General features: G+C 43.3%; 1 non-coding gene and 1 pseudogene across 1 annotated transcript; one reads left to right on the top strand and one right to left on the bottom strand.

The window, feature by feature from the left end:
• Nucleotides 1-247: 247 nt before the first annotated feature.
• On the top strand, nucleotides 248-1,798 carry LOC133233342 (ribose-phosphate pyrophosphokinase 1-like; annotated as a pseudogene).
• Nucleotides 1,799-3,078: 1,280 nt separating this feature from the next.
• TRNAE-CUC (transfer RNA glutamic acid (anticodon CUC)) lies at nucleotides 3,079-3,151 on the bottom strand. The gene has a single exon. It is a non-coding gene; the product is annotated as a tRNA-Glu (tRNA).
• Nucleotides 3,152-27,258: the final 24,107 nt, after the last annotated feature.

Here is a 27,258-nt window from a genome sequence, read left to right as displayed (position 1 = left end):
AATCAGCTGCCTATTGACAGAATGGTTATCCCCCTTTTTATTTATTTATATTTTGTTTTTTGCTGCTATAACAAATAATTTAATGAATATCTTTGAGCACTTATGTGAGGAGTGCATAGGTAATACAGAACAATTTCCAGAAGTAGACTCTAAGTATATATGCATGTTAATTTTACAAGTTGCCTTTCCAAGAGGATATAGCCACATGCGAGTCTTACCAAAGAGCAGAACTTGGGAGACGGGCTCATCTAGAAGGTTTTCAGGTAGCACAGGGGGAGGGGGAAGGATGGGAGGGGTGAGGAGCCCAGGGAGGAAGGGCCTGGAGGCTGGGGGAGCTGGGTAGGTGGATGGAGCAGAGAGGAGCGGGATGAGTTTTCAGGGCAAGAAGGCAGGAGTAAGACAAGCGGGCCGAGGAGACTGGGCCAGGCCAGGAGAAGCCTGAGCATGGTGCAGTGCTGTTGGAATGTTCCTTGGAGACAATTGGGAAACTGATGGAGATTTTAGCAAAAGTAATGTGATCATATTTACTTTTAAGAAAGAATAATTTCAGCAGAGCAGAGTAAGACCCAGACAGCCAATCGGTTGAGGGGATGTCATCATGATGCTGATGGAAAATGGTGAGACTTGAACTAAGGAAGAGATTTTGAGAGTCCAGAAGAGGGAATGTTTCTGAGAGGTGTTTAGGAAGCAGACTGGACAGTCTTAATTTGTCTAATCCTGGGACAGTTTAGAGTTGCACACAAGGCAGGAATGGAAGATGACAGAGTAGAAACTTCAAGTGCCTAGTACTGAGTCTCTGGGCCAATTTGATTTGGGTCTCGGCAGCAGGAGCGATCACTAAGCAAAGAGGGCTTAGGGCAGTTGGCCAAGATGCCGAATATCAAAATCTTCAGCAGCTCCCACCAGGACCTATCCCAGAAGACTGCTGCCCTCCCTGGGCCTGTGGCTAGTCAAGGCGGTGACTGTGAAATTCAGCAATCAGACCTATGTGGAAATCGGTGAAAAAGTGCGTGGAAAGGATGTCTACATTGTTCAGAGTGGCTGTGGTGAAATCAAGTTAATTGAATGGAAATTTTGGTTATGAATAATGCCTGCAAAGATTGCTTCAGCCAGTTGGGTTACTGCGGTAAGCCTGTGCTTCCTACTTATGTCTGGAAGAATAAGAAGGATAAGAGCTGGGCTCCAATATTAGCCAAGCTTGTGGCAAAATGATCTCTGTAGTAGACAAGGGTCATAGTACCACCAGGGACCTGCAGGCTCCTCAAACTTTTGATATTCCAGTGGAAAATTTATTTGCAGAGTCAGCCGTCCTTAAGTGGATAAGGGAGAAGATGTCTAAGTGGAGGAACTCCATGACTATCTCACCTGATGCCGGAGGAGCTAAGAGAGCGCCTTCTGTCTCAGACTGGTTGAATGTGGAGAATGGAGGAAGGCTGATGAAGTGGACTGCATGGTGCTGGTGGGCGACGTGAAGGCCTGGGTGGCTCTCCTAGTGGATCACATGGCTGACACCTGTGGTTCAATCTGCCATGCAGCTGACAAACTTCTCTCCCCTGGAGTTGTGTTTATGCTGTGCTGACTCATGGAATCTTTTCTGTTCCAGCCATTTCTCACATTAACAATGCATGCTTTGAAGCAGTAGTAGTCACCAAAACTGTACCTCAGGAGGATAAGATGAAGCATTGCTTCAAAATACAGGCGATCCCTATCTCCATGGTCCTTGTAGAAGCCATCAGGAAAATTCACAATGGGGAATCTGTCTCCTATCTGTTCAGCTATATCCCTTTACAATAGAATAACTGAGGATTAAAAATAAATAAATAAATAAAGTGGACCCCGCCCCTTGTTTTCCTTTGGTATTTGATGAAAAATCCAGCAGAAGACCCAGCTTGTTTCAGCATAGCTTTCTACATCCCGTATCAGTTATATGAGCGTTTCTCCTATTGGGTTGACCAAAAATTTTGTTTGGGTTGTTCCATAACATCTTATGGGAAAACTTGAATGAACTCTTTGGCCAACCAGATACATTGGAGAAAGCTAGATTGAGATTAGCTTCTGGGATTTCTTACTTGCTTTGTCTCTTCCTGGCTTCTTTGATCCTGTGAGCCTTGCAGCTTTAACTACAGCTCAGCTGCTGCAAGATGGGAGACTTTGGAAAGCTTGTTGTAGGGTGTGTAAACGTGTTTGGGGAAGCTCAGACTACTTTGCATGTGAATGCTTCAGCCCCCACACCCCAACATGAGACAAGTTCTCTAAAGTCTATACTAAATTAGAGCAAGAGCCTGGGGCAGCCTGAACCCAACTCTGGCTGCTAAATCCCTGTAAGGCTGGAGCAGGCCTATTTGGTCTGACCTTTTTTCCTGGCCAAATATCTACTTGTTCCCAAGTGACCCCTGTGCCATAGTCTTCTGGAAAGCAAACTCAGTTTCTGCTCTATAATCTGGAGCACTAACATGAAATTATTTCACTGTAGCTTAATCTTCCTTAGCTTACTACCACCATGGAGGTAGGTTTTAGGTGGTGCTGCAGTGCCTTTTGATTATTTAACTGTCTAATTATCATCTTCCTTCCTTGGATCTATTTGGCCTCTCAAATGATCTGAGATTTTTGTTTAAAAAAGTTGATGTTACTGTCTTGTAGAAGAAACTAATAAAGTTATCTGCCTGATTATGAAGAAAAAAGGTCTAGTACTTTGAGATTCATTAACTCATCTGATTTTTTTTAAGAAAACCTCTGAAATATTAAAAAATTATTTTAATGTTTTATGTAAATCTGGTAACTGTTTTCACTAATAGTTACTTTGCCTAATCAGCCCAGAGTACTATGGGAGCAGACCAAGATGGAGTGAAGTTGGTGTGGTGGTCTCTGGAGTCTTGAGTGTGGCCATTCAGAAAGAATATCTAGTTCTCTTGGGGTGGGTAAAGGCCATTAGGATGCCAGGATGGGGCTGAAGCATAGGCCATCGCAATTTTCTTGAGGGTTCACCAAAATTCCCCTCCCTCATGAGAAAGAAGAGTCATCAAATAACTTTTCTGCAAGCCTTTCTCTGGCCACAACACGCAACTTGTGGAATCTTCGTTCCCTGACCAGGGGTTGAACCTGGGTCCTCATCAGTGAGAGCATGGCGTCTTAACCACTGGACCACCAGGGAATTACCTCTGTAAGTCTTTCAAAACACTTGACACCATTGATAATGATGTGAAGTGCCTAGAGATCACAAAGAATCATTTGTAATTATGCGCAGGCTTCTAGAGTCACTTTACAAGAAGAGGTTTAAAAAGACAAAGTAACTACAGACTCAGGAATCGAGACTAGTTCAATAAACCATAAACAAGCGCTTGGGAGATCTTGGAGACTTGGGAGATGAAGTGGGGTCTCTGTCCAGGAAGTTCTCAACCAAGATCCTTTGGAGCCAGTTGAAAGAGCGCTCATTAATCTGTTCCCAAAGTCTCTTGACGATAATAAGAATGTCTGGGGGAAAGCCATCAACCCCCAGATGATCTAAGCAGGAGGTTCTGCTTTCAGAAATCACCATCCTACAAGCATGTTTTCAGAAGCTATTGGGCCCTTAGGGCTGTGTTGAGTGGTATCTGATTCTTGTACAACAATCATTTGACATTAATTCTCCAAATGAATGTCAGTGGGCATAAGGGTAGTGGGGCAATTCCAGGAATGACCTGGGGAGATTCTTGAAAGAAGTGTAAAGAAAAGAGTCAGTTGTTGTGAGCTGGTGCCCATGACCTCTCTTTTGAACAACACCCCAGTGTGAATGAATCTGATGCGAGTCGTTTGAGGACCCCACTGTGAGGAACACTGCTGTACTTGAAAGTCCTAGTACTTGGAGCCCAGTTAAATCTAACACTGTGTAGGACCGGGTAGAACCTAGAGTCAAGATAGGTGAAACGAACAAGGGAGCCACCTCACAGCTGGTATTTATGGAGTCAAATCTGGGGAGTCAGACAGTCAGCTAATGAATTAGCTACGTGCAAGAGTTGGATAGGTTTTTCCTGGCAAAGTGTTGGCTTGGTCTGGGGAGGGGAGTGAGGCATGAGAAGGAGGGTCACTGAATATGGAGACGAAGAAGGTCTTCATTTCATATCAAGCAGAACACCTAGTCTTTGCTGCAGCTAGTTCTGGATGCTGGGGACACAGTACGAATCTGATGTTGCCTCCAGGAGTTGGTGGTTGCTAGAAACAAGGGAAAGGAACCTTGGCAAGGTTCTTATTTGTGAGCTCCAGCTCTCTAGAGTGGTGCAGCAGACAAATGATGCTCTACCCTATTTTAAATTTCGAAGGAAAGACATTGATACTTGAAATCTGTAGGGTACCCTGCAAACTAATAGCTCAAGGTAGATCCCAGTTGCAACCTTAGACTGTGCTATATCCCTTTTGACAATGCCATAACTTTGATTTTCAGCAGTTACTGTAATAAAAGACAAGGGCAGCATGAAAATCAGTGTGAAATAGGATACGAGGGTGGTGGTGTTTCATGTACTTTTCAAGGTTTGAGAAGGTGTGTGGTACCCAAGGGCTTCCCAGGTGGCTCAGTGGGTAGAGAATCCACCTACAATGCAGGAGACCCAGGTTTGAACCCTGGATTGAGAAGATCCCCTGGAGGAGGCCATAGCAACCCATCCCAGTACTCTTGCCTGGAGAATCTCATGGACAGAGGAGCCTGGCGGGCTCCAGTCCACGGGGTTGAAAGAGTCAGAAATGACGGAAGAGACTGAGCATGAATGCACGTGGGACTCAAGCATATCCCTTTGGAAGTAATTTTGACTCTTTAAGAATAAATAAAAAAATATTAGTTTTCTTTTGATTTATGTATACTATTTTTAAATGAATGTTAAATTGTTAGGACATAGATAGTTATTAAATTTGTAGGTGGAACTAACTGCTTAATTAATAACTGGAGCTATTAGGTGTTTCCTTTCATTAGGGCACTGTGGAAAAATTACCTAGATGCTCAGACACCGTGAGCAGAGTAAGTCCAGGAACTTTTGGATTCCTCTGTTCTTGCAGAATTTCATTCTTTTTAATCTAATTCTTGCCATAATGGCATTTGTTAGGTATTATTACTCATCCCCACTTACTTTAGAGAAAACTGAAGACCAGTGACGATTAGTATCTCACAGCTAGTTAGTGCCAGAGGAGCAAAGAAATCTGAACCAGTCTGACAGTGTCCCTGTTCTTGGCCACTATACTTAGCACTCACATACTTAGGATGTCTAATTAGCCAGTACACCCTAAGCATTAGGAAAGCTTAGTTTTACCGGGTTACTAACAAGGCCACATTATTCTCTCATCCTATTAAATCATAGCAGTGTCTCATCCTCCAGTTTGAAATCCCTTAATGTCTGGGCGGTGCAGCCCCATGAGTCAGACCACTGGCTCCGCTGCTGTGATCATGGACAGGAGCAGGGCCCTGAGGACCTGTGAGGGAATACGGCTCTAAATATGGTCCTGACCAGGCCCTTTTCTAGGCACCAGGAGGTATTCTTCCTGAGGAATGAGGAACACTTGGAGAGAGTTCAGAAAGAAGCAGCCTCTCTGATCACAGGGTGGGAATCAAAGAAAATTACAATGCTCAGAACCAGCTTATCATCCCCTCATGACACCAAGGAGAAGATAGGCCCAGGAGGGTTAAGACACTCACCTAAGGCCACACAGGGCATTGGTGGCAGACCCAACACTCTTACATAAGCCATCACTTTAATTTTATTGAACCATAACTGATTTACAAAGTCATCTTAACTTTTGTCGTACCCTGAAGTGACTCAGTTATGCATATATGTATATATACTTTTTCACATTCTTTTCCATTAAGGTTTGTGACAGGATATTCCCTGTGCTATATGGTAAGACCTTGTTTATCCATCTTATATATAACAGTTTGCATCTGCTAATTGCAAATTCTCAATCCCTCCCTCCCCCTTGACTACCAGAAGTCTGTTCTCTATGTCTATGAGTTTGTTTCTATTTTGCAAATAAGTTCATTTGTATCAGATTTTAGATTCCACATATAAATGATATATTAAATTTGTCTTTGACTTCACTTAGTATAGTAATTTCTAGGTCCATCATGCTGCTACAAATGGCGTTATTTTTTTGTATTTGAGTAATATTCTATTGTATATGTATCACATCCTTTTTATCCATTCTTCTGTCAATGGACATTTAGATTGTTTGCACAACTTGGCTATTGTAAATAGTGATAAGCCATCACATTTTTTTCCCCCGGGTATAATTCTTTCATTTCTCCCATTCAGATCCCCACACTTGGACCCCCGTGCCCCTCATGGAGGGCTCCCCTGCCAGGAAGGAAGCTGCCTTTTGAGGCCCCACCTCCTTGAAAGAGGCTGAAACTCAGGTGGAGTGCCTGCCAACCCACCACAAAGGCATCCAAGGCCGTCATCACAGAAAAACCTTCACTCTTGACATCAGCCTTTGGGCAAAAATAATAGCCAAGAAGAAAATCTCAGAAGCCTCAACTAACTACTGAGGCTTTATATGCCTGCCTCCAGGTTAGCTGGAGATGGACATATCAACCTCCAAACTCCATGGTGGCCCCAAGGGTTTCCTTTTAAGAGTTAACATGGATTGGGCCAGACCCTCTGTGCTGCATCTCACGTCTATTACCCTCACCGTCACACTTAGTAGCCACATTTTAAAGACCAAGCCACTGAGATTCAAAACAAAGAACACTTGAAAGTTAGGGAGTAAGTGAGATGGGCGGTCAGACGAGCTTTCCGTGTCTCATGTTGCCTCTCACGCAGGTCTTCCAAAGTTCTCGGAGGATGGGAGAGTGTTGTAGAAAACCATTAGCCGCCATCACCAATACGGTCATCTTAGGATTTTCCACTCCTCTTTGGACTTCAATTCTGAATACACAGACCTCTTCACTGCCAGCTTCCAGTTGGGAGAGCACCTCAGGTTCTCAGATGGAAGAAGGTAGCCCTCATCTGTTTAGTTCAGGAGCTGGCCAAGGTTTTCTGCAAAGGGCCAGATAGTAAATATTCTAGGCTTTGGAGGCACCTGTTGTCACCATTCAACTTTTCTGTTGCAGTAGGAAGGCCGCGATGGGCAATGTATAAATAAGCAGATGTAGCCGTGCTCCAGCACAAGTTTATTTGCAAGAAGAGGCAACACATTAGTTTGCTGCCTCCTGGCATAGTTGGTTCCATATCTAGCAAACAGACTTTTTCTGATTTAGCTTTGATGTAGTCCTCCTCTTTGCCTGAAACTCATCTCGGCACTGAAGCACTTGCCTTAGTACTCTTTTGTCTTGGGGGGAGGGTGAAGGAGGCTGTCCCAGAGCCCATTGAGATCCCCTAAACCCTCTTCTAAGGAAAATGCAAGTGTATGCAATTCTGCATGCAATTTCAGTGGGGCTTGTAGACACAGATTCTCTTTATCCTTGAGAGACCAGTGAATGCATCTTGGCTTTCTGGAAACTGCAAGTGTTGGGGACAGCTGATTGGCATGAGAACATCAGTCTAAGAATGCTGTAGTCTGAGGAAGATTTAGTGGTGTGCCAATGTGCTGGTTCTTGTGGAATTCTATCTCAAAACAAGCCCCCCTGGCTAATGCCTATATGTCCCAGCCCTCCTGGTGGCTAAGTCTAGCCACGTGATCTTGTTCATACCATTGGGTGAGAGCAGAAGTGATAGGCACCACTGCCAGCCCTGGCCCTTTAAGACTGGCTATGTGCTTTCCAGGCTACTTTCTCCTTCTCACTGATTGAAGGCAGGTGAGAATGACACAATCTCTTTGGATCCAAAGGGATTGGAAAGCCACACCCTGAAGATGGAAAAGCCACACTACTGTCTGAACAACCTACCTCTGGGCTGCTATGACAGAGAGAATTAAATCTCAGTCTTATTTAAGTCACTGGATTTCTGGGTCTCTTTGTTACAGCAGAGAAACTGTTCTTAGCACTGGCTACATAATTTGTAGGACTCAGTGAAAATGAATATGTGGGATCCTTGTTCCAAAATTGTGAAGAATTTCGAGACGGAGCATTAAATCACAATCAGGGTTCTTCTAAGCATAGGTACCTATATGATGGGCTAGGTTTCATGCCCATGAAGACCATACTTGGATATAGGTGGGAGTTCATGAAGCACAGGGGTTGAATCCTCAGTGCTGGGTCATTTCTAGTGACTGGAAGGCACCACGACTCTGCCAATTTTCTGAGATACCACACCCACCATGGTCGGGAAGGAACCAACCAGGGACCTAGACTGAGGCTCCCTCTCATGATAGGGGCCCTGGGGCTTATGCCCTCATGGGAAATTTTCAGATTTCACTCTTCTCCATACTTGGGACACATCAAGAGAATGCACCTACCTGGAGGGCAAATCAGAGGTGACAAATGCCACAGGTCTCAGTGGTCGCCATGGACAGACCTTGGGCCAGTCCTTGGTGAGGTTGGATCATCAGATGTGGTCACACCAAGGTCTGGACAAGGATTGATTTGGTGGCTCCCTGAGATCTTCCTTCACAACCCAGCAGCTACTATTTCTTTCTTCTCAGGAAGGTACTATTATTATTGCAGTTTGCAAACTAGGAAACAGGGCCTTCTGAATCAATAGGGAACCTAGATATGAGCCCTGGCAGTTTCCTTCAGGAATTTAGGCGCTTAACCACTACCCTAAGCTTGATCCAAAAGAATCTACTTATTTTGCAGGCATTACTGCCCATTTTCCACCCCCCTGAGGGAGTTGGCTTATTCTTCCCACTGTCTGACACCTGTAAGGGGAGGGCCTTTGAGTCAAGAGGTTACTGGGACAGGTTCTGGAAGGCAGCCTCCAAGGTTCAATTTTCGGCTCCATTACCTACTTACCAGCTCTTGACCTTGGGCCAACCTCAGTTTCCTCATCTGTAAAACGGCAATAATCATAAAAGTCCCTGCCTCATTAATTTGGTATGAGGATGAAATAAAGATCATGCAGGCAAAGGACTTGCTATTTAGGGAGTCCTTAATAGATGCTCATTCTGATTACTGATGTGAAACACAATATGCTACTTTCAAATGTTTTCAGACATTTATCTGCATCTGCTGTGTTCTCCCCAGGCCCCTCTTTCTTCTACTCTTGTCTTTGAATCCTTCCTTCTACCCCCTTCTCTTCTTTTGCTGTCATGTTAAACTAGGCAGGTGTTTTTTGTTTGTTTTTGAAGCACCGCGAAATGGTTATATTTAACTGAGTCTAATTTATTTAAATAATTGTCTTAATGAATACTAATTATTAAATGTCCACTTAGTTATGTGCTTCCCTTTGCTGCTACATGTACTTCATATGAGTCATTATGAAACAAGACAGGCAGCAAACTGTGTAATTACAGACAAAGCATTTCAGACACAAACCAATAAAAATCAAAGGTAGGAGAAAAATGCTTTGAAGAGACATGACGATTAGTTGGGACTTCCTGTGTCCTGCCAGGAACCCTGGCAGGGGGCAGGGGTGGGGTGGGGCGTCGGGTGATGGCCCCGGAATCTGGTGCCAGCCCTCTCCACCAAAGAGAGGAAATGAGAAGTTGTTTATAGAAAAGACCAGAGGGGCCATGTACATCTTTTAACAAAAGAGATGAAACTCTGTTCTGACACAGCCCTTCTCTCAGGGAGAGTCTATGAAAACACAGCACGAGAAGTCAGGTTTGGGATGGATTCTTGCTTTCTCCACGCTAACAGTTTGCTGAGTGACTGTCATGGGCTGAACTTCGTCCACCAAATTCACATGATGAAGACCCAACCCCGTCCCTCCCTACCTCAGAGTGTGACCTTGTTTGAAGATAGGGTCTTGCCAAGGTAACGACCTAAAGCTGACAACATTAAGATGGGCCCTAGTCCAATAGGACCATTCTCTTTACATAAAGTACCAAAATGAACACAACACTGAACGTCAATTATAGTTTAATTTTTAAAAAAGTACCGCAAACTAGGTGGCTTAAACAACGGAAACGCATTGTCTCACAGTGCTGGAGGGCAGGCGTCCGGTAGCAGGGTGTCCATCGGGTGGGTCCCTTGTGAGTGCTGTGAGAGATGTCCGTCACAGGCATTGCCCCTGTTCCTGTGGTTTTCTGCCAGTCTTCGGCTTATAGAAGTATCACTTCAATCTCTGCCTTCATCTTCACATGGCATTCTCCTTGTGTGCCTGTCTGTGTTCAAATTTCCCCCCTTTTGTAAGGACACTGGTCTGTTGGATTAGACCCCACCTTGATGTCCTCAATTTAACTTGATTACCCTGCTTTCAACTAAGATCACCTTCTGAGATCCTGTGAGTTAGAACTCCAGCATGTGAATTGAAACAGTGGGATGTGGGGGACGGCAGGGTCGGGGGGAACCACAATTCAGCACATCCCAGTGACCTTGGGCAAGTATCTTCCTACCTCTAAGCTCAGTTTAACTATCTGCAAGATGATGTGTGACCATATAACCTTCAAGGACTTCTAAGCCCTCAAGTTCCACGCAGGTCAAATAAATCTCTGGAGAAGGAAATGTCAACCCACTCCAGTATTCTTGCCTAGAGAATCCTGTGGACAGCAGAGCCTGGTGGGCTGCCGTCTATGGGGTCGCACAGAGTCAGACACAACTGAAGCGGCTTAGCAGCAGCAGCAAATAAATCTCAGCCCCCAGACCCAGTCTTGCCCCAAAGGCTGCGGAAGTAGATGCAGAGATGTCAACTTACCACCAGGCTTTTGGGGTTGGAAACTGCCTTCCAGAGAGAACTAGGCAAGGGTGTACTTCCTCAGGAGTCTTCCTGATTTGCTTGGCTTGGGGTGAGGAACAACTAACTCCCCCAGTCCCTGTGTCCGAGTGCTGGGCTGAGCTGGGCAGAGAGGCTCCAGATCTGGACCTGGTCACTTGAGACCAATTACCACTGTGATCCAAGGTTGGGCAAGAATCTCAGGGGCAACAGAATTAGGTCACCAACCCTCTTCACTTAGGTCATCAAAAAGCAATGGGCTGGGCAATAGATGTAATCACCTGCACTCAGCTGCACCCAGTTCAAGCCAGAGGCCACCAAGGAGGGGTTGCGGGGGGTGGTGGGTGGGCGGTGAGAATAAAGGTTCCTTTCTCACAATCCTCTCTGCACATTCCGTTCCCACTGTGCTGCTGCTGCTGCTGCTAAGTCGCTTCAGTCGCGTCCGACTCTGTGCAACCCCAGAGACGGCAGCCCACCAGGCTCCTCCGTCCCTGGGATTCTCCAGGCAAGAACACTGGAGTGGGTTGCCGTTTCCTTCTCCAATGCATGAAAGTGAAAAGTGAAAGTGAAGTCGCTCAGTGGTGTCCGACCCTCAGCGACCCCATGGACTGCAGCCCACCAGGCTCCTCCATCCATGGCATTTTCCAGGCAAAAGTACTGGAGTGGGGTGCCATTGCCTTCTCCGCTGTTTCCACTATATTGTCCTGGAAATGACCCAATTTTATCTCAGGCCCCCTGAATACTGACCATGACAATGGGTGAGAGGGCTCTAGGACCACAGGTACGGGACGATGCAGAGGAGGTTTACACACCAAACTTGCTCTAATGCAGAGAGATAAAATTTGCTGTTTTGTCTAAGACTGAGAGGTAAGATATATAGGTAAACAGGAGGTGCATTTTCAAACCTGAGGAATCTGGGATGTTTCATTTTGAAGATGGGCAGTGTGGAGATGTGTGCGTACCACAGAGGCTGTGACTGCACGAGGCCATCAGCCTCAGCCAAGCACAGTCAAAGTCCTCCCCCAGACCATTTCCACCTCAGTCCACCTGCCTGCCTCTTTTTCCTGCCTCATCTATACCATCTGCACCTACCCTATGGAGAACAACTTTCTCAGTTGTATCCCTAAAACTACCCCCCTCCCAAAACCTGCCCTGGTCCCCAGCAAAGTGGGACGGCTGGTCACCCTGTCTCTCGGACTGACTCCCCCCTCCACACACATGCACACGTGACAAATTTGGAAACACCTGCAGTTTCTGAAACAGCCTGATTTCCTCCCTGAACACTCCCCTGCAGTTTGAGATGAGTCTTCACTCTTTGCTCCAAGCTGCCACCCAATTGTGCTCTCGGAGCCCACCCTGGCCCGTGAGCTGCTCAGCTCATCTCCTTGTAACTGTCTCCTCCTCACCTTGTCTATCTCACCAGACAGATTAGAAGCTCCCCCTGGGCAGGGGTCTGGAGAAGACTGGGCACCAGAAATTGCCTCATGGAAGAAAGAAGGAAGAGGGTTGGACATCAAGACTAAAGCAACACCCCACTAGCTGTCTGTGGAAGAGACCCTGCCACCTGTCTAGAGAGGCCAAGCACTAACACCAAGAGTTGTGTTGTCCTGAAATGAATACAGTGTGTATCAAAGTTATACAAGCTAAAGTCAGTTTCCTGTCCACTTATTACTCCCACATCTCTTTCCTAGACACAAGCACAAGGAAGCACTTTCCTGTGTATCCTTCTAGGGATACGTTGTACAAAGGTCAGCACATCTTTAAAACACACACACAAGAAAGAAACTTACAGACATAGAAAAAGAATGGCACCCCACTCCAGTACTCTTGCCTGGAAAATCCCATGGACGGAGGAGCCTGGTAGGCTGAAGTCCATGGGGTCGCTAAGAGTCGGACACGACTGAGCGACTTCACTTTGACTTTTCACTTTCATGCATTGAAGAAGGAAATGGCAACCCACTCCAGTATTCGTGCCTAGAGAATCCCAGGGATGGGGGAGCCTGGTGGGCTGCTGTCTATGGGGTCGCACAAAGTCGGACACGACTGAAGCGACTTAGCGGCAGCAGCAGCAAGGGAAAAGGTTGGGGGAGGGATAAATCAGGAAGCTGGGATCAGAGCTAGGGTTTGGGTTGAATTAACATGTACACATTACTGCATATAAAATTGATAATTAACAAAGACCTACTGTATAGGACTAGAAACTTTATTCAACACTGTGTAAAAATCTATATGGGAAACAATTAAAAAAAACAATAGATGTATAGTCAAATCATTTTGATGTATAATTGAATTGCTTTTCTGTATACCTCAAATTAACAACATTGTAAATCAACTAGTTGCTCAGTCATGTTTGACTCTTTGCAACCACATGGACTGTAGTCCACCTGGCTCCTCTGTTCATGGGATCCTACAGGCAAGAATACTGGAGTGGGTTGCCCTGCCCTCTTCCAGGGGATCTTCCCAACCCAGGGATTGAACCCAGGCGTCCCACATTGCAGGCAAATTCTTTACCATATGAGCCGAAGGGAAGCCCAAGAACACTGAAGTGCATAGCTTATCCCTTCTCCAGGGGATCTTCCTGACTCAGAAATTGAACTGGGGTCTTCTGCATTGCAGGCAGGTTCTTTACTAGATGAGCTTCCAGGGAAGCCCAAATCAACTATACTCCAATATAAAATAAAACTTTTTAAAAAGATGCACACACTGATAAGAATATAGTGCCCATGTCCTCTGCTCCTTGCTTTTTTATCTTTGTTGACCATATTTGGTATCAGAACATACAGCTCTGCATCTTTCTTTGTAATGACTCTCATTCAATAGACTTCAGCTGGGGCTGGCAAATTTGCCCTTCTAACAAGTTCTTGGGTAATGCTGATGCTGTTGCTCCAGGAGCCCCACTTTGAGAATCACTCACTAGACTGTGAGTTGTCTTAGATTGCACGGGAAGCAAAGAGGAGGTTTTAGTCACTAAACTATCCTCTGTGCCTGGCACATATAAGGTAGACAGTTGATACATATTTGTTAGATGAAACATGAATAAGGACTTGCACATAGGCTGTAAACACTTTGTGTGCATTGGTGTGTGTGTGTGTGTGTGTGTGTGTACGTGCTCAGTTGTGTCAGATTCTTTGTGACCCCATGGACTGTAGCCTTCCAGTCTCTCTGTCCATGAAATTTTCCAGGCAAGAATACTGGAGTGGCTTGCCATTTCCTACTCCCGGGGATCTTCCCAACCTAGTGATCGAACCCGTGTCTCCTGCACTGGCAGGCAGATTCTTTACTACTGTGCCACCTGTGCACTTGTCTGGGGTGAAGCTTAGGCTGTCTTGATAGAGGGCATTTGACAAAGTTGCAGCGTAAATCAGAGATGTGGCCTCGGACTCATCCGGTCAGACAGGTTGGCCCACCCCATCCTCTCCTTGCTCCCAGGGTCTAACCTTCGATGCCACCGACTCTTCTTCATACCTGGATCATTTTCTTCCAGACATGGGGTTTCCAACATGTCCCCTTCTCTCTCCCTCATTGTCCTGATCAGCAAACTGGGGAGTTTCGGAGGCAAAGTGGTTTGTTAGGTTCAAAGAGCATTTTTGAAGTTGCCCAGCTAGCCAGAGATCGGCAGTGCTGAGACAATCCATGCCAAAGATAAAGCCAGAGTGACTTCTTTTTCTGATGAAAATTTTCAGTCTTACATGAAATTAATGTTCATCATTCATTCATTTATTCAAGAAAGATTTATTGGACACCTACATGCCATGTCAGAGACTGGATATCGAGGATACAGTGATAATAAAACAGCAAAGTTTCTGCCTCCATAGAGCTTCCATTTGGGGAGAGAGTGCAAATGAAAACAAGTAAATAATTTCAGATTATGATGATTGAATGCAAAGAAGAAAAGGAAACAGTCCAAAGTCTGAGGGCCCATGCACTGACTAAGGCCAACTTGTGGTGGGCAGAGCTGAAGGGGTTTTGATGTGGTGAGTAGGTTTGCTGGCTTTTGGAACATCCCTAAATAGAAATACTTTAAGCCGTGGAGTCTAATAGGGCAGAAGACCAACCAGGCAAGGCCATGAGGAAGGAGCTTCCTCTTCACCAGGTACCTTCCATCAGGTTTTGTACTGGGTTGGCCAAAACATTTATTCTTGTTTTTCTATAACTTATGAAAATACCCAAATAAACATTTTGGCCTACTTAATACGAAGAGTAATGCCTTTGCAACCTAAATGTCCACTGACAGATGAATAGATAGAGAAGATGTGGAATACTACTTGGAATATATACAATGGAATACTACTCAGCCATAAAAAGGAAATATTGCCATTTGCAGTGACATGGATAGACGTAGAAATTAGCATACTAAGTGAAGCAAGTCAGACAAAGACAAATATTATATGATATGACTTATAGGTGTAATTAAAAAACTAATACAAAGAACTTATTTTTTTAATTTTTAAAATTTATTTGTTTTTAAATTGAAGGATAATTGCTTTATAGAATTTTGTTGTTTTCTGTCACAGAAACAGACTCACAAACAGAAAACAAACTTACAGTTACTAAAGGAGGAGTGGAAGGGATAAATTAAGAATTTGGGATTAACAGATACATAAGCCTATGTATAAAATAGATAAACATAGTCTTAGTGTATAATTCAGGGAACTATATTCAATATCGTTAACAACCTATAACAGAAAAGAATCTGAAAAAAGAATGTGTGTGTGCATGCATAGTGTGTGTGTATAACTGAATCATTTTTCTGTACATCTGAAACACTGTAAAGCAACTATATATCAATTTAAAAATAAAATTTAAAAATAAAATGCAGGAAAAAGGAGCAATGCCTTCAGAGCCAGAGAATTCTGGGCTTAAATCCTATCTCAACCACCTTTTAGCTGCATGATCTGGAGCCAGTCAGTTTGCCTTTGGGTCCTCAGCTTCTCTGTCTGTGAAATGGGACACAATAACAAGAACTACTGCTTAAAGTCAGAAGAGAAGGGATTGAGTCCCAGTTCTGCTAGACCCAAATAGTAAGGCTTGGGCAAATGACTTGACTTGTCTGAGCCTCAGAAAACATATTCATCTGTCCAGTCTTTCAAACAAGAAAAATAGATTTATTTATTTTTCTGAGTTTCAGCCAATTTATTCATTCATTCAAACAAGAAAAAAAATGATCTTAAAAATAGGCATGATCATTTACATTTCACTGGGATGTCGTAAAGTTTACACAAATCCATATATGGAAATTTCATCCAGGAAATGGCTGTTCCTGTGTTATGTATTCCCAAAAGGAGGAAGCAGCCTTTCTCCTCCATCTCATCCCACAGAGTTTTCCAGTGATTTTTACTTCTTTACATGTTCCAGTTTTGGCCTCTCTTTAAGCCATCTAGGCAGCAAACCTCCAGAATCTAAGTAAGTTAAGTAAGACTTAAAAGCAAGGAGGAAGGTGCTTGAGTGAATTAGACGAGGACAGGGTGTATCAGTACCCAAGCCTGAGATAGTGGGAATATCACTCCGGGCTTGGAGTCAGACACACCTGGAGGTGAGCCTCAGTGACTGTGTGACCTTAGAAAAGACATCTCACTCCTCTGAGTTTCTATTTTCCTCCTTTGGAAAAGAGAAAAGCCCATTCCTGAATGCAGGTTAGCATTGTTACTGTACTGATTCTAAGAAATAAAGGCTATAGTGGTAATAATGATGATAATTAATAATGATAATTCTCATTGCTATTATTACAACATTCATTGACTGCTAGCTCTGTACCGGAGAAGGCCATGGCACCCCATTCCAGTACTCTTGCCTAGAAAATCCCATGGACGGAGGAGCCTGGGAGGCTGCAGTCCATGGGGTTGCTAAGAGTCGGACACGACTGAGCAACTTCACTTTCTCTTTTCACTTTAATGCATTGGAGAAGGAGACGGCAGCCCACTCCAGTGTTCTTGCCTGGAGAATCCCAGGGACGGGGGAACCTGGTGGGCTGCCGTCTACGGGGTCGCACAGAGTCGGACACGACTGAAGCGCCTTAGCAGCAGCAGCTCTGTCCCAGGCACTGTTTTGTGTGATTTATGTGCTTTATGCCATTTAATCCTCATAATTACCTTTTAGTAACTGCTGTAAGTCTATTTTACAGGCAAGGAAAGAGACAAGGAGGGTCCAAAGTACCTGCCACAGTTATTCAGCTACAAGTGGCGGAGCCTGAATTCCTGCGCTGGTTATCAGCTCTAGTGCCCATACTTTGAACGACCACACTGCATCACTTCCTGCAGTGCAGTGGACTTGCAGCCCTGGACGTTTGAGTTGCTCAGAACTGGGTGGCTGGGCTTCCCGTTACCATCACCATACCATCAGCTCACAGGTGATGTCACCAGATGCCTTCTTGCTGCTGGTTGGAGAGGGGCCTGGGGCTGATGCTGGCCTGGTGGCCAGCAGTGCCTTTGGCTCTATTTGTCAGGCCTTAGGGGGTAGCCTCATTCTAATTTTGGAACCTAGATTTATAAGGCCAAGTCTCTGAGTAACAGGATTCTCTTTGGAATGTAGATTACAGTCTTTAACTAGCTTTCTTAAATATGGAACTTCATCCTGGGAGTCAGGAAGACATTTATTTTTCCTATAATTGTAAATTCTCAGATGTTTCTAATTTCTGGAAGGATGGAGTGAATTGGTTTAAATGCTTCAGTTGTCTGTGACTGACATTAATATCCCTTACAGTGATTGCAGTTTCTAAATTGTTTGACTCAAATAGAATGGTTTTAACACACACAGAGAGAATACAACCAAGTATTCTTATTTCTATCTTTTAAATACATATTTACCAGGAAAATACTTCAGCTTCCTGCAAGTCCAGGAACCATGAATCCTCCTCAGGCAGAGCCACCCATGTTGAAAATGTTGAAATGTAGTATGGTCTCCATCAACTGTGTTCCTCACCCAGGAAGAGGTTTTGGGAAGAATTTCAATGGTGTGAAAAGGAAACTTTGCAGCTAGACATGCTTCAGACATCAGTCACTTGTTTTCTCATTGTTCTTACTGTTTGCTTATTCTCTTTCCATTTCAATGTCCTTTTATTTGGCAAGCTACTGCTGTGTAACTAGTCACCTCAAAACTTAGTGGCTGAAAATCATATTTATTATTTCATAGCTTTCCTAGGGCACAGTACAGCTGGGCCCCAGCTCAGAGTCTGTCCCAGGCTGTGATCAACGTGTTGGTCGGGGCTATAGTCATCTCAGGGTTCAACTGGAGAAGAATTTGCTTCCAAGCTTACCTATGTGGTCACTGGCAGGATCCAGTTTCTTGCAGGATATTAAACTGAGGGCCCTAGTTTCTTGCTGGCTGTTGGCTGGAGGCCATCCTTAATGATGTGCCACATGGGCATTTTCAACATGGCAGCAAGTTTTCTCAGGTCAAGCAGGAGAGTAAGAAGGAAGTTACAGTCTTTTACAATCTGTGTCTCAGAAATGACATCCTATCATTTTGTTTCACTTGGTTTTGGTTTTGTTATTGTTGTTTCTGTGAATTTCTTTTTATTTTGTTGTCTTTTTTATGTTTAAACTTGAAAAAAATTAAGTTGTGGTAACATATGCAAAGAGTTGGACAAAACTGAGCATCTGAGCACAAAATACACATAACATAAAACTTGTCCTCTTAAAAAAAATTTGCCCCCTTAACCATTTTAACCCAAACTAAGCTGCAGAATATAGTTTAGTGTTAGGCACTCTCACATGGTTGTGTAAGCCATTTTAGAGCTCTTTTTATCTTATAAATCTAAAACTATACCTGTTACATAGTAACTCCTCATTCTCCCCTCCCGCAGCCCCTAAACTGTCATTTTTCTTCTGTATTTATACAATTTTCTGTTCTAGATGCTTCATACAAGTGGAATCATACAGTGATTAAACCTTAATTAAACCTTAATTAAATTAAACCTTTCATAAATGGTTTAATTCACTTACCATAATGTCCTCAAGGTTCAGTCATGGTATAACATGCATCAGATTTCATTCCTTTTTGGCTACTATTCCATTGCATGTATATAGTACATTTTGTACATGTATTAATCAGTGGACACTTGGTTGATTCTACCTTTTGACTTTTGTGAATACTACTATTGTGACCAAGAGTGCACAAATATCTTTTCAAGAACCTGTTTTCAATTCTTTTGGGTATACTCAGAAGTGGAATTGATGGACCATATGATGACTTTGGAAGCATCCCCACGAACAAAGCTAGTGGACATGATGGAATTCCAGTTGAGCTATTGCAAATCCTGAAAGATGATGCTGTGAAAGTGCTGCATTCAATATGCCAGCAAATTTGGAAAACTCAGCAGTGGCCACAGGACTGGAAAAGGTCAGTTTTCATTCCAATCCCAAAGAAAGGCAATGCCAAAGAATGCTCAAACTACAGCACAATTGCAGTCATCTCACACACTAGTAAAGTAATGCTTAAAATTCTCCAAGCCAGGCTTCAGCAATATGTGAACCGTGAACTTCCTGACGTTCAAGCTGGTTTTAGAAAAGGCAGAGGAACCAGAGACCAAATTGCCAACATCTGCTGGATCATGGAAAAAGCAAGAGAGTTCCAGAAAAGCATCTATTTCTGCTTTATTGACTATGCCAAAGCCTTTGACTGTGTGGATCACAACAAACTGTGGCAAATTAATTCTTCAAGAGATGGGAATACCAGACCACCTGACCTGCCTCTTGAGAAATCTGTATGCAGGTCAGGAAGCAACAGTTAGAACTGGACATGGAACAACAGACTGGTTCCAAATAGGAGAAGGAGTATGTCAAGGCTGTATATTGCCACCCTGTTTATTTAACTTCTATGCAGAGTACGTCATGAGAAACGCTGGGCTGGAGGAAGCACAAGCTGGAATCAAGATTGCCAGGAGAAATATCAATAACTTCAGACATGCAGATGTCACCATCCTTATGGCAGAAAGCGAAGAAGAACTAAAGAGCCTCTTGATGAAAGTGAAAGAGGAGAGTGAAAAAGTTGTCTTGAATTTTGACATTCAGAAAACAAAGATCATGGCATCTGGTCCCATCATTTCATGGCAAATAGATGGGGAAACAGTGGCAGACTTTATTTTTGGGGGCTCCAAAATCACTGCAGATGGTGACTGCAGCCATGAAATTAAAAGACACTCCTTGGAAGAAAAGTTATGACCAACCTAGACAGCATATTAAAAAGCAGAGACATTACTTTGCCAACAAAGGTCCCTCTAGTCAAGGCTATGGTTTTTCCTGTAGTCATGTATGGATGTGAGAGTTGGACTATAAAGAAAGCTGAGTACCAAAGAATTGATGCATTTGAACTGTGAGAGTCCCTTGGACTGCAAGGATATCCAACCAATCCATCATAAAGGAAATCAATCCTAACTGTTCATTGGAAGGACTGATGCTGAAGCTGAAACTCCAATACTTTGGCCACCTGATGCAAAGAGCTGACTCAATGAAAAGATCCTGACGCTGGCAAAGATTGAAGGCAAGAGGAGAAGGGGATGACAGAGGATGAGATTGTTGAATGGCATCACCAACTCAATGGACATGAGTTTGAGTAAACTCCAGGAGTTGGTGATGGACAGGGAGGCCTGGTGTGCTGTAGTCCATGGGGTTGCAAAGAGTCGGACACCACTGAATGACTGAACTGAACTAATTATAACTTTATTTAAAATTTTTTTAGGAATGATTTTTCTGTTTCCCACAGTAGTTGCACTATTTTACATTCCTATCAACAGAGCACAGGTCTTCAATTTTTCCACATCTTTGTTAAAAATACTTGCTGTTTTCTTTTTTTCCTTTTTAAAAAATAGAACATCCATTCTAATGGGTATTAAATGATTTCTCACTATGATTTTTACTTGCATTTCCCTAGTGATTATGATGGTTAGCATCTTTTCATGTGTTTACTGGCCATTTGTTTATCTTCTTTAGGGAGATGTTTATTCAGGTTTTTTGCCCGTGTTTAAGGTTGGGTTGCTTCCTCTTTATGTTGCTGGGTTGTAGGAATTTTTTATATATTCTGGATATTAACATCTTACCAGATATATAATTTTCAAATATTTTATCCTATTCCATAAGTCATCCTTTCATTTTCTTGGTTTTATCTTTTTATGCACATAAGTTTTAAATTTTTATATAGTCCAATTTATTTTTACTTTTGTCTTCTGTGATTTTGGTGCCATAGCCAATAAATCATTGCCAAGAAAAATGCTTCAGAATTTTCCCCTGTGTTTTTTTTCTAAGAGTTTCATAGTTTTAGATCTTATGCTTAGTTTTTGATCCATTTTGAGTTAATACTTGTATGTGATACAAGAGAAGGATCCAAATTTCTTCTTTTGGATATGGATATCCAGTTCTTTCAGCCACATTTGTTGAAAAGACTTTTCTCATTGAATGGTCTTGGCACCCTTGAAAAAATTATTTAGCTAAATAAATGAGTTTATATTTCTGGGCTGCCAGTCCATTCATCTGAGGGTTTGTTTTATGTCGGTACCACACCATGTTGATTACTGTAGCTTTGTAACATGTTTTGAAGTCAGGAAGTGTGTGATTTCTTTGTTCTTCTTTTCAAGATGCTTTTGGCTCTTTGGGGCTTTTTGAGTTTCCATATAACTTTTAGGATGGGTTTATATATTTCTGCAACTGGAATTTTGATAGAGATTGCATTTAATCTGTGGGTCACTATGGGTGGTACTGACATCTTAACAATACTGTCTTCTAATCCATGAACATAGGAAATCTTTCCATTGATTGTTGTAATCTTAAGTTTCCTTCAGCAATGCTTTACAGTTTTGGGCGTCTTTTTCAGTCTTTTACTTTTTGGTTAAACTTATTCCTAATGATTTCATTCTTTTCAATGCTATTGTGAGTGGCACTGTTTTCTTAATTTCCTTTTTGAATTGTCCATTGCTGGTGTATATAAACAAAACTGATTTTTGTATTGATTTTGTATACAGCAACTATGTACATTCATGCATTAGTTCTAATAGGTCTTTTGTGGAATCTTTAGGGTTTTCTCTATATCATGCTATCTCTGAACAGAGATAATTTTCCTTTTTCCTTTCCAATTTGGATGTTTCTTGTCCCTCTTTCTCGTGTAGTTACTTCATCTAGGACTTTCTGTACTATGTGCAATGGAACTGGCAAGTGAGCATTCTTGCCTTAATACTAATCTCAGAAGAAAAACTTAGTTATTTACCAACATGTAACATGTTAGCTATGAGGCTTTTAGCTATGAGGCTTTCATATATGACTTTTACTATGTTGAAGAGATTTCCTTGTATTCTTAGTGTGTTGAACTATTTTTTTCCATGAAAGAGTGTATAATATCATTTTTTGCATCAACTGTGATGATCTTGTATTTTTCTTTTCATTGGTTAATCTCGATCGTTTTTTAAATATTGACCCATGCTTGCATTCTAGGAATATATCCTACTAAGTCATGGTACGTAATCCTTGCAATCTGTGTTGAATTCTATTTTCTAGTATTTGTTGAGAATTTTTGCTTTACTATTCATCAGAGATATTAGCCTGTAGTTTTCTTTTCTTGGAGTGTTTTTTTCTGTCATTGGTACCATCGCTGGTTTTATAGAATGAGTTTGGAATTACCTCCTTTTCACTTTTTTTGGAGAGTTTGAGGAGGATTGGCATTAATTAAAAAAAAAAAAATGTTTGGTAGAATTCACCAGTGAAGTCATCTGGTCCTTGGCTTTTCTTTGTTGGAAGGTTTTTGACTATTGATTCAATCCATGGGCATCCCAATGCATTCGTCAGAATCTATTTGTTAGAAGCAAGTCACTAAGTATAGTCCACATTTAAGGGGAGGGGGTTACCAGCAGGAAGGTATGATTTGTACCATGTTAGAAAAGTATCTATCATAGTCGTCTGTAAAACGCAGCTATTCTGAATCAACTGATTAAAGCAGATGCATGTAGAGAATTTCCACACCGTGCTTGCTATCCCAGAAGTATTCAGTGAAAGGAGACTTGTCCTCCCATTTGACTGATGAACTTTTTACATCTTTGTATAAAATCCACACTTTGACAAAAGTTCCTATTTCCCTAAAATCAATGCAGTTTCAAGGAAGTTTGTGTTTATGTTTTCAATATCAAGCAATTAACAGGATAAGCATCTTAATCATGATTTCATAATTTTAATTCATATACTACATCTCATCCCTGACCCCTTAAACCTGGCTACAGCTCTTCCTATATGATCCTAGACACTCTGGGTTTCTTTTCACATGGTATTTGTCCAGGTATTGTATTTGTTTCAAGTGTTTCTCTTTTTATAGATGATGAACTAAGACCAGAAATAATGTCTTTTTTCCTCTTTGTATTCCTAGACATTCTGGATACAAAATAGGTCCTCAGTAGAAACTCGTTACTTAAAAGAATATGTGTAAATAAATAAGTAGGTAACTATTGCCATTCTTTTGCTAGCCTTCCAGGCTTTGACTCAGTCTGCACAGCATCTGACCGGCATGAAGCTCAATAAAGGTCACGGGTTAAAGAAGAGAACGACAGCTTAGCATCTCTTGCCAGCTACTGTAACCACTGGATGAAATTGGAAATTTTTATCTGTTCAAAGGAGCCATATACTTGAGATGTCATTGCTCTAGTTTCCTTATCATAGGAGCCGAAGTCTCAAGGCCAGAGACTCCTTAAATCGTTTTACCATAATAAAAAAGAAAGCTTTTACAGTTGGACTCCCTGCAGAAGCTGACCCTGAGACAGGGATTTGAGGGAAGAGGATCCCAAGGAAGCATGGTTGGTGGGGAGAGAAGACAGTTAGGGAAAGGACAGAATTCAGCACAGGTTGCATTAATGAACAGGTGACTTCACTGGGCACCTGAAATACCCCCTCATAGTGGATCCCTTTGAGATTTTGTGGAACACACTTCAGAGCTGTTGCTTTGAATTGCATGGGAACTGTAATATTTACATCAACTCCTGATCTCATTGTCTTGACACTTCTGGTCTGGCCTGTGTGCAGAGAAGCATGCTTTTGCAGTCAGAGAGAGTCCTTAGGTGAGGGTCCCCAGTGACTATAGGAAGAAGCCATCTGGACGCTGAGTGCAGAAGGGAGTTGGAAGGGAGATGGAGAGTACCACCCACAAAGATTCAAAACTGGACTTACTAACTTGGACCTGAGACCTGATTTTGTCCCTATCAAGCAAATCAAGTCCCTTCCAGCTCCCTAGTCCTCAGTGTGCCCATCTGTAAAGTTCTGTTCTGCTCGGAAAGTGCCAGGAGTTTACTCTCCCATGAAGAGGTATGACTTGGGACCAAGGCCTCCCTTGTCAGAGCTCAGGTAGAGTTTCTGGCAGTCAGGCTTCCTTGCACTGCTCTGTGCTCCACAACAGAGTTCGGAGCTGAGGTCGAGCAGTAACTGACTGCTCTTCGCAGTCGATCTGTGCATGTCTAACCGCTGCATGATTCACATTTTGCTGTAACTGTGGTGTTTATATTACTTGATACTCTGATTACTTTCTTCAAAGTGATCTCATTTGTTTATGAGCACGTGTGAAATCCCCAGCCCCTTGAAATCTCTGCTCTCCTGTCTCCTGGGCAACTCACCCTGCAGTCAGAGTTAAGACCTCTGCTGCTGGAATAACCCAAGGGAGGGCTAAAACAGCCTCATCGATGAGTCACAGTCTTGTGAATTTTTAATCAGACCAGAGTGAGAGAAAGAAACAAAACAAAAGCAACACAGTTGCGTCCAGTCCTGTTAGTATTGATACTATGTATACAGATTTAGATGTTGGCAATTCCCCATCACAGCATGTATCTTCCTCTCCTTGCTGTCATCTCTTGCCCTTCCACCCGTATCTTCATCGCCACTTTTTTAGGAACAGATAACTGCCTTCTATTAATAAATGTTCCATGGGAGGTGAATAAGTACCAGGATAAAAAAAAAAAGAAAAAAAAGCTTCCAGAGTCACATAAGTTTGAGGAAGGCTGGAACCAACAAAATAGAAAGGTATTTTTATTTCTGGACTTCTTAGAGCCTTGAATCTGCTAATGTGCATTGGACTGTTAGTGAGGACAGGGTGAGCAGCATTTCCAAAATGAATGTGACCACAGGGCACTTTTTGTTAACTGAAGAAATGCTCTGCAGAAAGAAGCTTTGGAAGACTTCCCTGCTGGTACAGTGGATAAGAATCTGCCTGCCAATACAGAGGACATGGGTTCGATCCCTTATCCAGGAAGATTCCACATGCTGCAGGCAACTAAAACCTGTGAGCCACAACTAACGAGCCCCTGTGCCACAACTGCTGAAGCCCGTGCTCCCTAAAGCCTGTGCTCTGTAACAGGAGAAGCCCATGCTCTGCAACAAAGAGTAGCCCTCGCTCACAGCAACTCTAGAAAGCCTGCATGCAACAACAAAGATCCAGCACAACCAATAAATAAATAAAGCTTTGGAAATGCTTTCGTGGATCATGCACTTGCCATGGAGCTAAAGAAACACTGTTAATTCAGAAAGCTTCAGGAGTCTGCACGTGTTTAGAGGATTCACCAAAATGCTGCCATAGCCCCTGCACGCACTGACTCTCTTGTTTATTGAGTATCTACTATGTGCTGAGTACTTTACTCTAGGAAAACAGCTTTGGGAAAATGGAAATGAAGCTAGTCTCAAGGAAAATGCTTCCTGGCAAGGTATTTGGAAGAACCAGGGAGGACTGGTGAGAGTTTGGGGGTAACTTCACAGAAGCTTAGTGGGACTCCCTCCCCAGAACTGCCCTTAGCACCAGGACCAGTTACCAGTGCATGATGACAACAAAAATGACCAAGAATTCCAAGATGACAGAGAGAGTTAAAGCAAGCACGAGGCCCTTCTAACAACAGCACATTTCATACTGACACGCACAGCTTGGACCTGTGGCAAGAACGGCAGCCCTGGCCCTCTAGGGAGCCAATCAGATCATGCCTACCTTCACCTCCTCCTCCTCCCTTCCCCTCAGGTGCTGCTCAGAGACTGGCTTTCTCCCCTCCTTCTTGTCAGGAAGCTCGTTCTTCCAGCTCTTCATGAGCCAGCTACTGATTAAGCACTGTGTCTGGAGATGACTCAGAGGCAACAAGAAATGGGGCAAGAGATTGGGGGTTCAGATCCTGGCTTCTTTCCTCTCCCCTCTCAATGATGGTGAGCAATTTTATGTCCCTTTCCTGGACAAGGGAGGCCTGGTGTGCTGCGATTCATGCGGCCGCAACGAGTCGGACACGACTGAGCGACTGAACTGAACTGAACTGTCCCTTTTAGAACGCTCCTCTGGAAAAAGACAGGAATGGCTGTCCTGGAGAAAGGATGGTGTCGGGGCCAATGAGGGTGACGACGCCTGAACACACCCTTTGCTGACGGCCTACTGCTTCTCAAGTGTAAGGTTTTGTGTATCTCCCCTTGGAGACTCTTGGTCACTCCTCTCAATTCCTTACTTATTCATTCATTCAGGCAGAATTTGGGAGGTGGATAGGTGCAAAGTGGACAAAGAAGGACAAAGGCGCTCCAGGAGGGAAATCACCTTTGCAGAAATCCCATGGTTGGAGTCTGGAGCACAGGGAGGAAGAGTCGGGGTCCAAACAGGTCCAGACAGCCTCCCACCACCCCTCACTGCCTTCTGAGCCTGGAGAAACTCCACTGACGCTAATGATAAACGAGGGCCATTGGGTTGTCTGTGGATTTTCATCATTTTCACATCCCCAAAGGCCCAGTAGCCCAAATAATTGATTGTTGGCCACCAACCAGCTTTAAGAGTCTCCAACCTCCTGGGGCCGTCAAACATCTCCAGCAATTAGGCTCAGTGTGACAGTTGTTTCTGAAACGAGGAGCCAAATGAATAGAATTAATCTCCCTGATTGAAATCCATTAGTGCCTGTGATCTACTGGTTCAGGCATTTAAGAGCCACTTCACCTCACCCGGTCATGCCCATAGGGTCACAGGCTGAGTCACAGTTAATAGTGGGGAAGGCTTTAATGGAGGGGAAGGCTTTGAAGAAGGGCAGGGTGTGTTCCGAAGCTTGACGGTTTAATGCATTTTTAATTAAATGTGCTTTAATAGGATTCAGCACCAACTATCATGTCACTGCAGATAGTCTCATTATATTTGTTCAGTTAATTACGCATGTGTTACTGCCCAAGTGTCAACTCTGATGATCTGGAAAGAAGCTTGACTTCGAGGGACACCCAAGAGTTCTGATGGCCCTTTGAGGAGGAGATTAAACTGTTCCCCACCCTCCAGTCTCCATATTTACTCTTGTGCATCCCACACCCACACCCACACATGGGCACATGTGCATACACTCCAGCAGACATCCAGACACACGTGTGTATCTCCCCACCCCACCCCCCTTCAAAGAGGAAGGGATAGTAGGAGGTACTGAAGTCAGGGAAAAAGTGTTTCCAGATTGGGCTCCATCCTGTTATCAGCTGCATTAAAAAAAAAAAAAAAAAGGTTTTTTTGGTTGAGTCAGGCAACATGTGGTCTCTTAGTTCCCCAGCTGGGGATCAAACCCCAGTATCTTGCTTTGGAAGCTTGGACTTCCCTTAACCACCAGGGAGTC

This window comes from Bos javanicus, chromosome 20, assembly GCF_032452875.1.
Source record: "Bos javanicus breed banteng chromosome 20, ARS-OSU_banteng_1.0, whole genome shotgun sequence".
Taxonomy (NCBI): Eukaryota; Metazoa; Chordata; class Mammalia; order Artiodactyla; family Bovidae; genus Bos; species Bos javanicus.
Note: the sequence above shows the minus strand (reverse complement) of the source record. Positions and strands in the feature narration are given on the sequence as shown.